This window comes from Salmo trutta, chromosome 15 (assembly GCF_901001165.1).
Source record: "Salmo trutta chromosome 15, fSalTru1.1, whole genome shotgun sequence".
Classification (NCBI taxonomy): domain Eukaryota; kingdom Metazoa; phylum Chordata; class Actinopteri; order Salmoniformes; family Salmonidae; genus Salmo; species Salmo trutta.
Genome location: NC_042971.1, coordinates 41295289 through 41311846, shown reverse-complemented (window position 1 = coordinate 41311846; position 16558 = coordinate 41295289).

The following is a 16558-nucleotide window of genomic DNA, read 5'->3' as shown; positions in this document are numbered from 1 at the left end:
ACCTGGACCGATTGTCAATATTCATACAAAATAGACAGAGATATGTTTATTGATTGTTTGATCCACAACACTGATGTGAAAAATCCATATGTTTGCAGAAAATGCTTAACTCATTTTTCTCAGTTTATGTATATGTTGGCCAGTCAAAATGGCATCAGCTCTGTCTGTGAGGAGGACACAATGTTGCCCCTCAGACTCTATTTGGCCAACTAAACACCCTGTGAACATGATAATAGCTTCTGTTCTCGCTGTTGGGCCCAGAAATAGAGGGGCCCAAAATTACTTGGCTTGTCTCCAAGTAATTTTCCATCACCTGATGGCTGCCAGTCAGGTTATGAGAGATGACACCCTTTACAGCGCTAACTGCTGTCTGGTGAGAGAGCAATGTTCTACATATGGCAAGATTACTTTATTCTGTTTTACAACCCAATTAGCAATGCTAATGATAGGTGTTTCATTCATTGTCTTCCAGTGTTTTCTGCAGAACCTTTTCAGGGCTAAAGTGACCTACTTGGACCAAATCACCTCACCAATCACTAAATGAACAACAGGATGGAAATCATTACCATTCCCACCCAGTTTTGATGAATATTGTTTATATTTGTATTTATACACCTCATTAGGTTGTTCTAAGAAGAGCTTTATGCTGTCCACACAATCGGTATGACCTCCCAGTCTAATATCACTTCAGCATATCGTTTTGATGCATGATAGATGCCAAAGCCCTGGGTAGTGGTTGACAGATTTACAGATTTACATTCACACATGACCCTATCACAATGCCCCAAAGCGAAAGGCTGTTTATTCCTTGTAGGGAAAAGGGAACCATTGTGCCCAGCTCTGTGTAGGTGTACTCTATACCAGCTCTGTGTAGGTGTACTCTATACCAGCTCTGTGTAGGTGTACTCTATACCAGCTCTGTGTAGGTGTACTCTATACCAGCTCTGTGTAGGTGTACTCTATACCAGCTCTGTGTAGGTGTACTCTATACCAGCTCTGTGTAGGTGTACTCTATACCAGCTCTGTGTAGGTGTACTCTATCCAAGGTGCTAGTTGTGGAAAGAACAGTAGGATGTATGGGATGTGCAGTGCTAACAAGGGTTGAACAATTCTGGGAACGTTCAATATATTGCCTGGTTTTCCAGAAATCCTGGTTGGAGGATTACGGATTTCCTGCTTATTCCCTCCTGATTCCAACCGGGATTTCGAAAAAAAAACCAGGGAATTTATTAAAAGTTCCCGAAATTTTGCAACCCTAAATTCTGACTTGATTTCCAAGTTGTTAAATATGTTTTTTTAACAGTATGTTGTTTCTATGTATATCACCTTGCCTATCATATAATTGATATAGTTGCATAACAGACGACATCAACATGACAGCCAGCCATCTGAGCGACATACAGTACAATGAAATAGAGGGTCTCTTTGAAGCCTGTAATTAATTCAGTTTACCATTCCTCCTACTCTTTTAACACTTGACATCCAGTCCTAATATCCCGTGGCCTTCTCTGCTGCTGGCTTGTCTCCCAGTGCCTTGCCACTATGCCTTAGTATAACTGTTAGTTCTGCTGTCAGAACTGCCTGCTGCTGCCTTTCTATTGTATTGTTTAGCCAATGCCAAGTACTTTTTCATCATCTCCATCTGCTTTCCCACCCACCCATGCACCATTTTTCCATACCCTCCTGCATCTTGTGATTCACTTCTTCCCCGAATTGAAATACCACATACATCCCGTGGTACCGCCATACTATCTTTTATCTAGCACAGCAAGTCTTACAGTACACCTGTTGACCAGCTCCCAAAATTCTTCAATAAGCCCTCCCCCTGTTCTCCTGTGTGCGGGCACATCTGGCCACCGCTGCTGATTGGAAATCGATCTGGCTTTATGAGAGCTGTCAATGTTTCACCTCTCATACGCTGTTAAAAAGTCAGACATGCTCTGCTGGACCTCCAGTTTTTAGATGGGCACAGGGACATGGCGAACAACTGGGTCACCTGTCACTTTATTTAAAAGAGAGAGCCCTGCATCCTATCTCACAGCAGATGTGTTCTGATCTGAGGAAAGGACTACTGTATTAAAGAGCAGCAGCGGAGCTCTGATTTTCTCCAACACCTGTAGAGGTGCTTGAATTAACCTCTGTATTCAGTCACACAGTGATTCCACTTCCTGGGGCAGGACATGGCCTAGATTACTCATTACAATCTAAATTACTCCCAGTCCAAGAGCCAGTATGGCATTCCCACTTTTTCTGCCTGTTAAATGAGCTGGAACTCCAATCTCACAATGTATTTTTGAGGTGGGAGGAAGAATGTATCATAACTCACTGTTCATTTCCTCAGATTTATTCTACAAAGAGACCGACAGAGACAGTGTCAGACAGAAATGAAATGTGTATCAAAATACGGTAGAAAGAAAATTATTTTTGATTTTTAGTTTTATGTAGATATACAAACCCATGGGCAGTAATTTCTTAGTATCTTATGAATAATGTTTTTTCAGGTGAAATGTTATTTTTTGTAACTTTTATCTCTACTACGATGACAGAATAATGAAAACCTAAGTCAACATATTGAGGTTTCTAAATACCTAATGTAGAATATCCAATATTAAAATCTTTCCTATTCCTAACCAATTTATTGTGGACATACATTATAGTAGCCTAGATCTTGTAGAAGTACCAAAATGGCTGGCAGGTTGACTTCATCATGTAACATGTCGGCTACCGCTCACACAGAGAAAATCTGCTGTGACCATCAATGGGTGAGGTCATAGGGGACAGAACAGATAAATCCATTGCAGAATCCATTTAGATGAAAACTGAAGAGACCTGCCTGGTCAATGGCCACAGATCGATCCAGAACTACAGTAAGTGGTCACTGGTGACTTTGAAACAGTATTTGCACTGTTTGCTTGTAATTATCAGTATTTTGAAGTACAGGATTCAAAATGTTTATTTATGGCGTCTGAAGTGGTTTATCTCAGAGTAGGTGTTGAATACATACTGGGTGAGTGTGCAATTTTCCTCCTCTCTTAATTAAAGTGGTTGATCTGCTCATGTACCAAAAACCCTGGGGAAGTATAGTCATTCTTTTGTAGTCCCACTTTAATATCATGCACATTCCCAGAAATGGATTCCAATTTGATATTCATGTGAAAATGCTTTATATAGAATTTTATTTTCAGCCCCTATAATGTTGTTCTAATGTAGCCTAATAGAAGGAGTATGATAATGTTTAATCAAAATGTCACTTTTGATTTTAGTTTTCCGATTCTCTTTGTGAATGGTCATTGGCAGATCAAACCCACATCATTGTCTAGCTGTCTTGGTTCTAACAGAAATGTCTAGACTAGAGCTTGAAATTGTTCAGTGGTGCTATTCTTTAAGATTTAAAATAAATATAAATCTTGTTTTTTTCTCATTTGTATTTTATTTAATCTACTTGGACACACCATTAATATTTTTGTTTTAAATGTGACATCCATAATAATCATTGTCATATAAATCAAGATCTGTATGTGGGCTGGTTTCTCTCTGTCAGTCTAGTGTATGCCATATTGGATTTGACAGCAGTAAGTATTCTGGCATGCACTGCTGCAAATTTTGTTTCTTAGCAACAGGCCTCCAAATAATACTGTACAAGAGTGATTTGTGATGGCTAGTTTCAGGCAAAGTGATTGAAATAATATTTAAATTGAAAATGCTTAGGGATGAAATTACTACATTTTCTTATAGAAAAATACTAGAATGTTGTTTCACTAAAACAATCTCACCGTTTAAACTCAAAAAGACAAGTTACCCGTCTGATTTAAAATGTTCAATATCCTGCAATCAATGACCAAAATCGTCCTGATTGGCTTAATGGGTGGAATGTTATTAATATTTTTCATAATTTCCTAACGCATACATAATTATTGTTTTTACTCAGAAAATCCTGTGTTTCTATGTCAAACGTTTTTGTTATATTTCAGTCATCTGTGAAACCCTGCGCCCGTGTATCGACCTCCAGGGCTTTAATGACATCACGGTTAAGAACCGTTACCCGCTACCACTCATCGCCTTGGCTTTCGAGCCTCTCCAGGAGGCTACTATCTTCTCGAAGTTGGACCTTTGGAACGCCTACCATCTGGTGCGGATACGGGATGGAGACAAAAGGAAGACAGCTACCACTTATCGCCTTGGCTTTTGAGCCTCTCCAGGGGGCTACTATCTTCTCAAAGTTAGACCTTTGGAACGCCTACCATCTGGTGCGGATACGGGATGGAGACGAGTGGAAGACAGCCTTTAACACGGCTAGTGGGCACTACGAATACCTGGTGATGCCGTTCGGACTGACCAATGCTCCTGCAGTGTTCCAGGCCCTGGTTAACGATGTTCTCCGTGACATGTTGAACCGGTTCGTGTTCGTCTACCGCGATGACATCCTCGTCTTTTCCCGCTTAGCTCAAGTACATAACCTCCACGTCCGACAGGTCCTCCAACGTCTCCTGGAGAACCAGATTTTTGTTAAAGCTGATGTGAATTCCATCACTCCACCATCTCATTCCAAGGAGACATCATTGCTGCAGGAAATATGCAGATAGATCCTGGCAAGGTGAGAGCGATGGTGGATTGGCCTCAACCCACATCCAGAGTGCAGCTGCAATGCTTCCTGGGGTTTGTTAACTTCTACCGCCGTTTCATCCGGGGTTGTAGCATCCTGGCTTTCCCTCTTTCAGCACTCACCTCTCCCAAGGTCCCGTTCACGTGGTCTCCAGCTGCTGACTGGGCGCTCTCGTACCTCAAGCATTGGTTCACTACAGCTCCCATCTTAATCCATCCGGATCCATCCCGTCAATTTGTGGTGGTGTGGGGGCTGTCCTGTCCCAGTGTTCTCCCCACCACCAAAAGCTGCATCCCCGCTTTCCTTTCCCATCGTCTTAACACCACTGGGAGGAATTATGACGAGGGAAATCGAGAAATACTCACGGTGAAGATGGCGTTGAAGGAGTGGAGGCACTGGTTAGAGGGAGCGGAACATCCATTCATAGTGTGGACTGATCACAATAACCTGGAATATCTCTGCACCACCAAGCGCCTCAACTCGACGCCAGGACAGCGGAGTCAATCACCACCTTCCGGAGACACCTGAAACCCCACCTCTTTAAGGAATACCTGGGATAGGATAAAGTAATCCTTCTAACCCCCCCCCTAAAAGATTTAGATGCACTATTGTAAAGTGGTTGTTCCACTGGATATCATAAGGTGAATGCACCAATTTGTAAGTCGCTCTGGATAAGAGCGTCTGCTAAATGACTTAAATGTAAATGTAAATGTAACTCTATGCAAGCTCGATGGGCCCTGCTATTCACTCAGTTCAACTTTACCATCTCCGACCACTCGGGGTCCAAGAATGTGAAGCCTGATGCGCTCTCACGCCTCTATAGCACCGCTGCTACACCATCGGACCCCGAGACCATCCTCCCTACCTCTTGTCTAGCGGCTGCACTCATCTGGGGTACAGAGAACCAGGTCCGTGAGGTGCAGCAGTCCCTGGGGGCGCCCGGCTAACCGGATGTTTGTCCCGGACTCTGCCCATTCCCCGGTCCTGGAATGGGCTCATTCCTTCAGACTTGCCTGGCATCCTGGCTCCCATTGGACCCTTGCCTTTGTACAACAACATTTTTGGTGGCCTGCCATGGTTCCTGACGTCTCCGTGTTTGTTGCCGCCTGCACTGTGTGTGCTCAGAATAAGACCCTGCAGCAAGCTCTGGCTGGCCTCCTTCAACCACTCCCTGTTCCTCGCTGCCCCCGGTCATATATATCCCTGGACTTCGTCACTGGTCTCCCTCCATCAGATGGCAACACCACTATCCTTACAGTGGTAGATAGTTTTTCCAAAGCCGCCCATTTCATTCCGCATCCCAAATTACCATCAGCCAAGGAGATGTCCCAGCTCATGGTGCAGCACATCTTCCGGATCCATGGACTTTCGGTGGACATGGTCCCCGATCGCAGTCCTCAGTTCTCGTGCAGGTTCTGGAAGGCGTTCTGCCTGTCCTTCGGTTTTCACCCCCAGTCCAACGGCCAGTCGGAGCGAGCCAATCAGGACCTGGAGACGGCTCTTCGTTGCCTTGTCTCCACCAACCCCACCACCTGGAGCCAGCAACTCGTGTGGGTGGAATATGCCTGTAACACCCTTCCCTGCTCTGCGGCTGGTCTCTCGCCTTTCAGCCCCTGCTCTTCCCTGAGGAAAGGAAGAGTTCAGCATACCCTCGGCCCAAATGTTCATCCGTCACTGTCGCCGTACTTGGAAGAGTGCCCGATCCGCTCTTCTCAAGACCACCTCCAGGTATTGGCGACAATTGGACCGCCACCAGACCTCTGCTCCCTGTTATCGTCTCTGGCAGAGGGTATGGCTGTCCACTCGGGATCTCCCTTATTGACGATGTCTTGGATTACCAACCTCTGCCTGCCCTGAACCTGCCGTTTTCCTGCCCCCTGTGTTGTAATAAACATCTGAGATTCAAACTGTCTTCCTCCTGTGTCTGCATCTGGGTCTTATCCTGAGTCATGTTAAGGGGTATCAGAAGAAAGTGAAGGACAGTAGCTAGTTGGGATACATTACTTTTGAGCAGTGGAAATCTACAATGCACTCGGAAAGTATTCAGACCCCTTGACTTTTTCCACATTTTGTTATGTTACAGCCTTAATTCTAAAATTGATTAAATACATAAAAATCATCATCAGTCTACACAAAATACCCCATAATGACAAAGCGAAAATAGGTTTTTAGACATTTTTGCAAATGTATTAAAAATACAAAACTGAAATACCTTATTTATATTCAGACCCTTTGCTATGAGACTTGAAATTTAGCTCAGGTGCATCCTGTTTCCATTGATCATCCTTGAGATGTTTCTACAATTGGATTGTAGTCCACCTGTGGTACATTCAATTGATTGGACATGATTGGGAAAAGCACACACCAGTCTATATAAGGTCCCAAAGTTGACAGTGCATGTCAGAGCAAAAACCAAGCCCTGAGTTTTGTTTGTTGAGCAAATGTGTTAAAAATACAAAACTGAAATAAGTTATTTACATAAGTATTCAGACCCTTTGCTATGAGACTTGAAATGTATCCCTGAGGTTGAAGGAATTATCCGTAGAGCTCCGAGACACAGTAGCCTCCATCATTCTTAAATAGAAGAAGTTTGAAACGACCAAGACTTCCTAGAGCTGGCTGCCCGGCCAAACTGAGCAATCAGGGGAGAAGGGCCATGGTCAAGGAGATGACCAAGAACCTGATGGTCACTCTGACAGAGCTCCAGAGTTCCTCTGTGGAGATGGGAGAACCTTTCAGAAGGACAACCATCTCTGCAGCACTCCACCAATCAGGCCTTTATGGGCCACTCCTCAGTAAAAGGCACACGACAGTCCATTTGGAGTTTGCAAAAGGCACCTAAAGGACACTCAGACCATGAGAAACAAGATTGTATCTTGTTATTGTTATTTTATTGTGTTACTTTATTTTGTGTTTACTTTATTTCGTAAATATTTTCTTAAACCATTTTTCTTGAAACAGTGTTGTTGGTTAAGGGTTTGTAAGCATTTCATGGTAAGATCTACACCGGTTGTATTTGCCACATGTGACAAATACAATTTCATTTGATTTGTGTGAAGGTTCACCTTCCAACAGGACAACGACCCAGCACACAGCCAAGACAGCGCAGGAGTGGTTTCGGGACAAGTCTCTGAATGTTCTTGAGTGGACGCTCCCCATCCAACCTGACATAGCTTGAGAGGATCTACAGAGAAGAATGGGAGAAACTCCCAAAATACAGGTGTGCCAAGGAGCTTCAACAAAGTACTGAGTAAAGGGTCTGAATACTTATGTAAATGTGATATTTCAGGTTTTATAGTTTATAATTGTGTAAAATTTCTAAAAACCAGTTTTTGCTTTGTCATTATGGGGTATTGTGTGTAGATTGATAAGAAAAAAACGATTTAATCAATTTAAGAATTAGGCTGTAACGTAACAAAATGTGGAAAAAGTCAAGGGGTCTGAATACTTTCCGAATGCACTGCATATGTCTAACCTTTTTTTCTTCAGATTATTGCAAAGTTCAAATTGCTGTGGAGAGGAATTGCTGTGGCTCATTCTATTAGATCACCCCACTAGTATATCTTTAGCATGCAGGCTGGTCTGGCCTGAAGTGCAGTCAAACTGAACATTTGTGAGAAAATTATCCCAGTTCAACTACTCCAGAACCATTAGTGAGCTGTAACTACTGCAAGCGGGAAATACAAGGCATTAAAGCTGGAATCCTTAGTTGCTACATCCATTTTTTACATAGACTGACCAGGTGAATCCAGGTGAAAACTATGATCCCTCATTGATGTTACTTGTTAAATCCACTTCAATCAGTGTAGATGAAGGGGAGGAGACTGGCTAAAGAAGGATTTTTAAGGCTTGAGACAATTGAGACTGTGTGTGTGGATTGTATATGTGTGCCATTCATAGGGTGAATGGGCAAGACAAAAGATGTAAGTGCCTTTGAACAGGGTATGGTAGTAAGTGCCAGGCGCACCGGTTTGAGTGTATCAAGAACTGCAATGCTGCTGGGTTTTTCACGCTCAACAGTTTCCCCTGTGTTTCAAGAATGGTCCACCACCCAAAGGACATCCAGCCAACTTGACACAACTGAGGGAAGCATTAGAGTCAACATGGGCCAGCATCCCTGTGGAAAGCTTTTGACACCTTGTAAAGTCCATGCTCAGACGAATTGAGGCTGTTCTGTGGGCAAAAGGGGGTGCAACTCAATATTAGGAAGGTGTTCTTAAAGTTTTGTCCACTCAGTGTACAAGAAGAATATAACTTATGAGCTTAGTTCAACTGTCATATCTCATCAGAACCCAAATTATATGCTTGTTTTACTCCAATGTTCGTAAATAGTGTAAATGTAAACAAACACTGTAAAGCCTCAAAACATGGTTAACATGTTGATGGTTAACATGGTTAACATTTTGAGATCATGCATGGTCAATCCTTGCATCCGTAATTCTATCTATACATTTGAGAGTGGTTACATTTCTCCAGGCCCATCCCTCAGTGTTTTATCAAAACAGAGGTGGGGTGTCCGCTTTGTTACTGTTTCAATTAAGGACTCTAGCTTTAAAATATGAAGGCAGTGTCATTTCAGGCTCATGGGTACTACCCAAAGTAACACTTTCTCTGCCTCATGGGAGCTGTATGTCTTCTCTGGGTCAATATTTGTCATGGTAGACCTCCAAAATGATACAATGGAATTCATTTAACTATTTATGTCCATCCAGGGAGGGGAATACTTTGACGCCTTCTAGGCTTCTATGTACAGACTGGAAGCAGCCCAAACCAACCACACTTGAGAAGAAATTATTGACATGGTCTGGTAATAAAAAGGATGGCCTGTTGTAAATATCAACAGCAATACTTCAGCCATGATAAACGGTGGCCATTGAGGTCTCACAGCAATAGATCATGCTACAATGCACAGTGCTTATTTGGGGAGAGACTTGGTAGTAAGAAGGTCCATATTTTCTCCACTGACAATGGTCCTCTACCAAGGCACAATCAGTCACGACAGACACCCTTTAATGCTGTTATGGGCACTTTCTTTAAAGCATACTTTCTTTTAAGCCATATTTTGCAGCCATCATTCTGTCCATGATATTTTTAAGGGAACTCTCAATGAAAGATGACCATGCCCCAATTCATACTGAGTAGGATTCCCTATCTGTGGGGTTATGAAATCAATCTATTTTTGCTAAGTTTCTTTAAGTTGTATTTAACCTTTATTTAACTAGGCAAGTCAGTTAAGAACAAATTCTTATTTACAATGACAGCCTACAGTCCCACCCCAGACGACACTGGGCCAATTGTGCACCACCCTATGGGACTCCCAATCACAGCCAGATGTGATACAGCCTGGATTTGAACCAGGGACTGTAGTGACACCTCTTGCACTGAGATGCAGTGCCTTAGACCACTGCGCCACTCAGGAGCCCATTACATACTGTATAAGTTGTGTATACAGTATGTAATGTATAGATATACTGCATATGGGAAACCATACAACAATTTATATTCACGCAACAGCTTTAATATTTCATGCTGGAAACCTGTTTCAGAGAATGATACAAATTGTACATGTAAATTCTATGCCATATTAATAATTAAATAAATGAATAAGTATTTCTTTCTGCAAAAGTGACAATGTCAAAGTTACCCTGGGGTGAATAGTGTTGAGTGGACATTGATGTAACATGGGAGATGAAATTCATGTATTCTTTTTATTTTGGGGCTGTGCCTATTGTACTTCACCTAATATCTGACATGGTACAGTCAGATACAGTATATGAACACCATGATACAGTATATGATCTTGGGAGGTTACTTTGGCAGATATTTATTTTACCCATAATCATGATGAGCAGCAGGAAATGTAATTTCAATGGTAACACATCATGTGGGTAAATAAAACACTTGAAGGTATATTGCTGTCATTGTGTACTTTTTACTTCATCCTCAGAGCTTCATGCCCCATAAAATATGAAATATGTCCCTGTCAACATTTATATGCAAATGAAACCCTGACTCCTTACATTTTCCAAATGTAGACAGGGTTGGTGGCTGAAGATACTAATTGGCAGTAACCTGGCATGGGGGGTGTTTAAAGATCTTTCTTCAGCTCTCTCTCCCAAAAGTGAAGGCCTTTGAATTTGTCTTTATTAGGATTCTGCCCAGATGATGGATTCAGGGTGTCAGGTCTCTACCTGCCAGTCGAAAATGAATGTCTTTAGGATTGATTTGCCAACTTCCTTTTTTCTCAGTGCGTAGACTTGACAAAGGGTCAGCGAAGACCCTGGCAGAAGAGAGAATAATCTGTCCATACAAGATGGAAACGGAGATAAAAATCTTTAGAGAGCCATGGAGACTTTCAGTGTGTCCCTTACTCTGCTTTTCCACATTGTGTGGTTGTTGATTTGTGGTTGGCTGACTATGAGCTTGTACATTGTCCTGACACGGACAGTAGATTTGAACCATCCATTGTGGACACACAATTATTAAACAAATATATACATAGAATACTTTTTTTTGTTTCTTCACACGTAATAATGAAGTTAAGATGTGATTTTAATGTAGTTAATATGTGATTTTAATGAAGTTAAGATGTGATTTTAATGTAGTTAATTTGTGATTTTAATGAAGTTAAGATGTGATTTTAATGTAGTTAATATGTGATTTTAATGAAGTTAAGATGTGATTTTAATTCCGTCCTTATACAAGGTTAAAGATTGACTATATTACACAAGAATATTATTATTGCATTTCAAAGATTATAATTAGGCTATGTTGCCAGTTTGATTCCAAATGACAACAAATATGGCACAATCTTTTGTCTATTCATTTGGTGAAGTCTTCATCAGGATAGTGTTGCTGAGAATCATTGAGACTCTTGAAGCCCTAACCTGAATTCAAAAGTGAATTGCTGAATAAATATGGGATCATTTCAACTGTCTAGTACCTCAACAGGAAGATCTGACATCTCTCAAATGAGCTTCAGACTTCTCAGGCTTTGCCTTTAAAGGAACAGCTCATCAAGGTTACCTTTATGTATGCTTTACAAGGCATCAGGAAAAGTAAATCTCTTTCATCCCTTGTGAACATAGGTTCGAAATCATCTACAAAGAGATCCACACTTTGAATTTTAAAAAACGTATGAAAGGTAAAGGCCCGGAGTTGAAAGGAAATCGGACTTATTTTCAAGTGTCATACGTTTTTAAGAAATAAAACATTTATTTTTTGCAAGAATGTGACTGAAGCACAAAATACAGTTATATTTCATTTCCCACACATAAACTTTTCCTGTTCAGTCTCCTACCTCCAGGTACTTTATGTAGCTAAAGTAATGATGGTTAATAAAGTTTTATTTTTTTATTTTTTTATTTAACCTTTGTATAACTAGGCAAGTCAGTTAAGAACAATTTCTTATTTACAATGACGGCCTACCCCTGAAGCAGGGAGGAGTCACTAACTAAGCCTCTAGGAAATAAGATTCATACATCAATAAAATGGAGGGTCTTTGAAAACTGATTACACTGATACCACTTCAAGTTTTATGCAAAATCCCAATTTTTCCAGCCAACTATGCTCATGTTTAAATAGCTCATTAGAAATGGGCAAGGTGGCATCCACAGAGCATTTCGCTTAAGGATTTCTGTTTCGTCAGATTTGACCCTTATCTTAATGTGAATGGATTTATTATATTCACTGACTTATTTTGTTGGCTACAATAAATGTTGCTGGTTAAGAAAGACTGATTTTAAGGCTTGACCTTATAATGTAGATTGAATTAGCACTACTCTCGATAATTTGAGCACAATCGTGCGCTCACATAATGCTGATGCAAAAAAATGCAACCTTGTTCCAGTATTAGCTCGATAAAAGGAGAAAAGGCCAGAAAGACAATGTCTAATCTAGTTATTTGTGTGCCTATCTTTTCAATTTTAATGGGATTGAGGCAAATAGCTGGATATACAAAATAGATACCACAGGACATGGAATCATCTCGACATAAGAACACTTTTGAAGTCTAAAAACATCTGACAAACATTGATTTTAGAGTGAACTATCACTTTAAATGGCAACTGCACCAGAGATTTCTGACTTAGTCAGAATCACTTTATATTTGTCAAGTGAATTTACACATACCCGGAGTTTGACTTAGTGAATAGTAATTATAAATCATTTAAAATGAGATGCTCATGTCAGTAGCTGAGTCTTGATAATCATTTAAGTAGAGATAGTTAATCATATAGTATTTCTACATAGTATACCTAATTATTACATGGTGAATATGCACAGTTAAAAGAAGCGTGACTTGAAGGGGGCAGAGTGCCTTGTGATTTATATTTTATTATTGGAAATAAACAGGAGACAGCTTGTTTAGATATTGGTGATTCCAAAGGCCAACTACACAGTTCTCAGTTCAGTGGCTGTGGGCAGCTGTGTTATACAGCATTTATCTGACCCAGCAGGCCTGTAGATCTATCTATTACAGGTCTCTATATATCAGATCAGACCTGTAGCACTAACTGACCCAATTGCAATTAACAGGCTCTGGGTTTAACAGGTTTCACCCCGGCAGTTTACCCACTCACTTACAGCTCCCTCAGGGTACCATGTTTTATTTTCTAACATCAAAATGTTTATGAGGATAAAAGCCAGTGACAGGTTTGCATTAGGGACTGAAATATAGTAGCTAGGGTGATGATTCATACTGAAATGTCAAGATAAACCAATAGCAATGATGTCCAATGAAATGGGGGAATTGCTCAGATAGACATTGAGATATACATTTCCTTTGATACTTTAGCAGGAAAACCATTTATATTGTAGGGGACAGGCCGGCTTAAACAACCTCAATATTCATGGTGTTGTATAAAGAAATGCCATCAGGAGCCCAAGGATAGATCCAGCAAGCACACAGTGACCTTAAAAGAGCAATAGAAAGCAACCGTGTGAGGCTGCCAGAGAAATGCCATTGCAAAACACACCACTGTTCTCCGTCCTTCTGTGACCCATTGTTCCACAAGTCCACTTTTACATCATGGGGTCAGATGCAGGTCATCTGTTTTTGGACTCAGCAGATAACAGAATCCAAAATTGAATTAAATATTCTTGGTACAAATGTGACAGAAACATTCTCTGGGGGAATGGATGAAAAAAAGTTTTATATAGCTACAAAAGGTGTTCTGTACTTGCACTGTAACCTCATGAGTCAACTGAAATGTTGAGACTTGCACTCAGTATAAACAACCTTTACCTATAGACCTCTTCTCAGATAGACTATTCATTAATCATGATAGCATTGTGGTCTACCCATTTAAGGCATTTATAAAGGTATACATTTTTTGCAATACCAACAGAAATAGCACAAAATATGCAAAGAAGGAAATCCAAAAGCCCTGCCTCTTTTTAATTCTTGCTTTAATGCAGGAGTTTCCTAACAGGATGCGGTATTGGTTTTCTTAATCTATTTAAGCATTTGATGTGGTTCAAGAATAATCTTTCTAAGCCTTGGACGTGATATGGCAGAATATCAGCCTCATTTGTATTGGGGGATTAGGGCATGCATTTCCTGACTGCATGACAGTGAATATGCCACTGACTTGGCTATTTGGGCACAAGGCCTGGCAACACATTCACCCTCTAAACGAAAAGTCAAATTTTCCTTTAATTATATTTTTTCTCAAAAATTCCATTAAATACAAATTTGTTGTGTGGTCAAGACTATTACTATTTTCCAGCCAGTAAAAATCTTCTATACCCGCTTCATCCCTCTGATTTCCTCTGTTGGAAGCTAAGCAGGTGGAGCCTTTTCTATACCTGGAAGGGACATCATAAGACTCTGGAAGGGGTTGGAAGGCCAGTAGGGGACATGCCTCCCTCTGAGACCCCAATGTCAGGACAGTGTTTGGGGAGACTAGGGAGCTGCGAATAGGAAGCTAAACAGATGTTGTGACTCTCAATGGTCATTCAAAGATCCCATAGCACTTGTCGTAAGACAATGGCTTCTAACCCCAGTGTCCTGTATACATTCCTAACCTGACTGCCTATGCTACCATGGCCACCTGAACACCCCAGTCTCAGGTTGGCTCATTCAACCCTTGACCTCTCCTCTGCAACTCTTCCCCTGGGTCATTGCTGAAAAAGAGAATGTGCTCTCAACTTCTCCTTCAATTTACCTGGTCAAATAAAGCTAACTAAATAATGTTCATTTTAAATTCAATGTATGTATAAGATCAACAAATATTTCCAACTGTGACAAAAGGACCTTACTAAACATGTTTTATCCTATGCAAAGAGGTGGACTGGTCATCCATCAGCCTCCTGTCCATAGAAATGTTTAGATTAGCTTTAAATGCTAATCTAAGTGTTGGAATAATTATTGGTTGGTGGTAATCCTGAAGGGATTCATAAAGATCCTTTGTTTGTCTTCTTGGGGGCAGAGAGGTCTTTGGAGACAAACTGTGGAAAGCGTGGATTACTGTGGCGGTAAGGTCTGCATACAGATATATGCATACAGACTCTTTTAATAGCAAGAGCAAACCTACAATGCTTATGAGGTCAAAGAGTTAACTTTGAAAGTCATACCCATCAAAAGCTGTAAACACGTGTAACATTATACTTGACAGGATAGTAAAAAGAGAAAATCTGTATAAATTCAGGCAAAATTCAAACCTTCCATATTTTCATGTTATATCAACTTTGTAGGGGAGAACGAGGCTGGTTCTCAAATATATCATCTATATTACTCAGCAATTTTAAACATAAACAACAAGACATGACATTTTTTATTTTGGTCATGAAAAATGTGAAAATGTAAAAACACTCTCCAGGATTTTAGTTATGAGCACTGTGACAACAACCAACCAGTGTGAGAAACAGCTGCATTCTCCTCTAGTGCTAGCTGGTGGCTCGCTCTTCAAGGCTCTGTATAAATTATTTTTCATTTTATGATTGCCACATCATCTTACAATGTAGTACCATTTTCAGTCCTGTGACTGAACCTGACTGATGACCAGAGCTGCAGGTAAATGTCAACCAAATACAATTCTTGCAGTGCAACTTTCCCTGGTAACGCACTACAACTGTACGTTGAGGGTAGCCTACAGTCACAAAGTGACAGAATATCACCCTACCTTTATAAACACCTCCACTCGTTTGACACTCCTAATTAGAAGTATCCAGAGTGAATTTACCTCCAGCTGGGGTGACATGGCTTAGTAAGAGTTTTACAACCACCTTCATTGATTTGCAGATTATCTCACACTGGAGTCTGTCCTCCCTTCGGGACAATTAGGGTATTGAAACAAGTGTGGGAAAGAGGCTGGAAATATCCCTGTCCTCTCCAGGGTGTGAGAGATCAAGAATGAGAAGTAAGTAGACTGGAGCGAGCCCCTGACTCTTCTCTTTCTTACTCTCTTAACCCTTTGCTGTTCTGTCTTCCACAGTGATTCTGTACACATTATGATAGCTTATGGAGATCCACTGGAGCACATCTGGAGTCACAATACAACCACATCCTATCACGTTTTGATCCGGCTTTAAAATAATTCAAATAGAGGTAGTATGTAATAGGATTATTGGACCATTGCAAGCATGCAAGGGGAATGAATTCCTCTTGGATTTTGGTCTTCCCTTGAAAAATTGATGCAGCTGTTCCAGTCTTTCATACTAATGAATTCTGAGTCTGAACCTGTGTGTTCAGTCAAACATTGGGACAGAGATCTTTATCTTCATTTACTTTTCTGACACACAACTGGGTAACACTTTATTTTTGTTTTTACCGTTCAAGGGATTTCTGTCAACAGAGGAGATCTTGAATCTGGGAACAATGTGAGACAGAGGTAAAAATCTATTTGCCGATAGCTAATCTTTATCATTCACATGCCTCACCACTTTCTGCCTGGTCTTTAGGGGCTGATCCATCCCCTGCCTGCTACTGAGCTGGTCAGAAAATCCAATAAACCT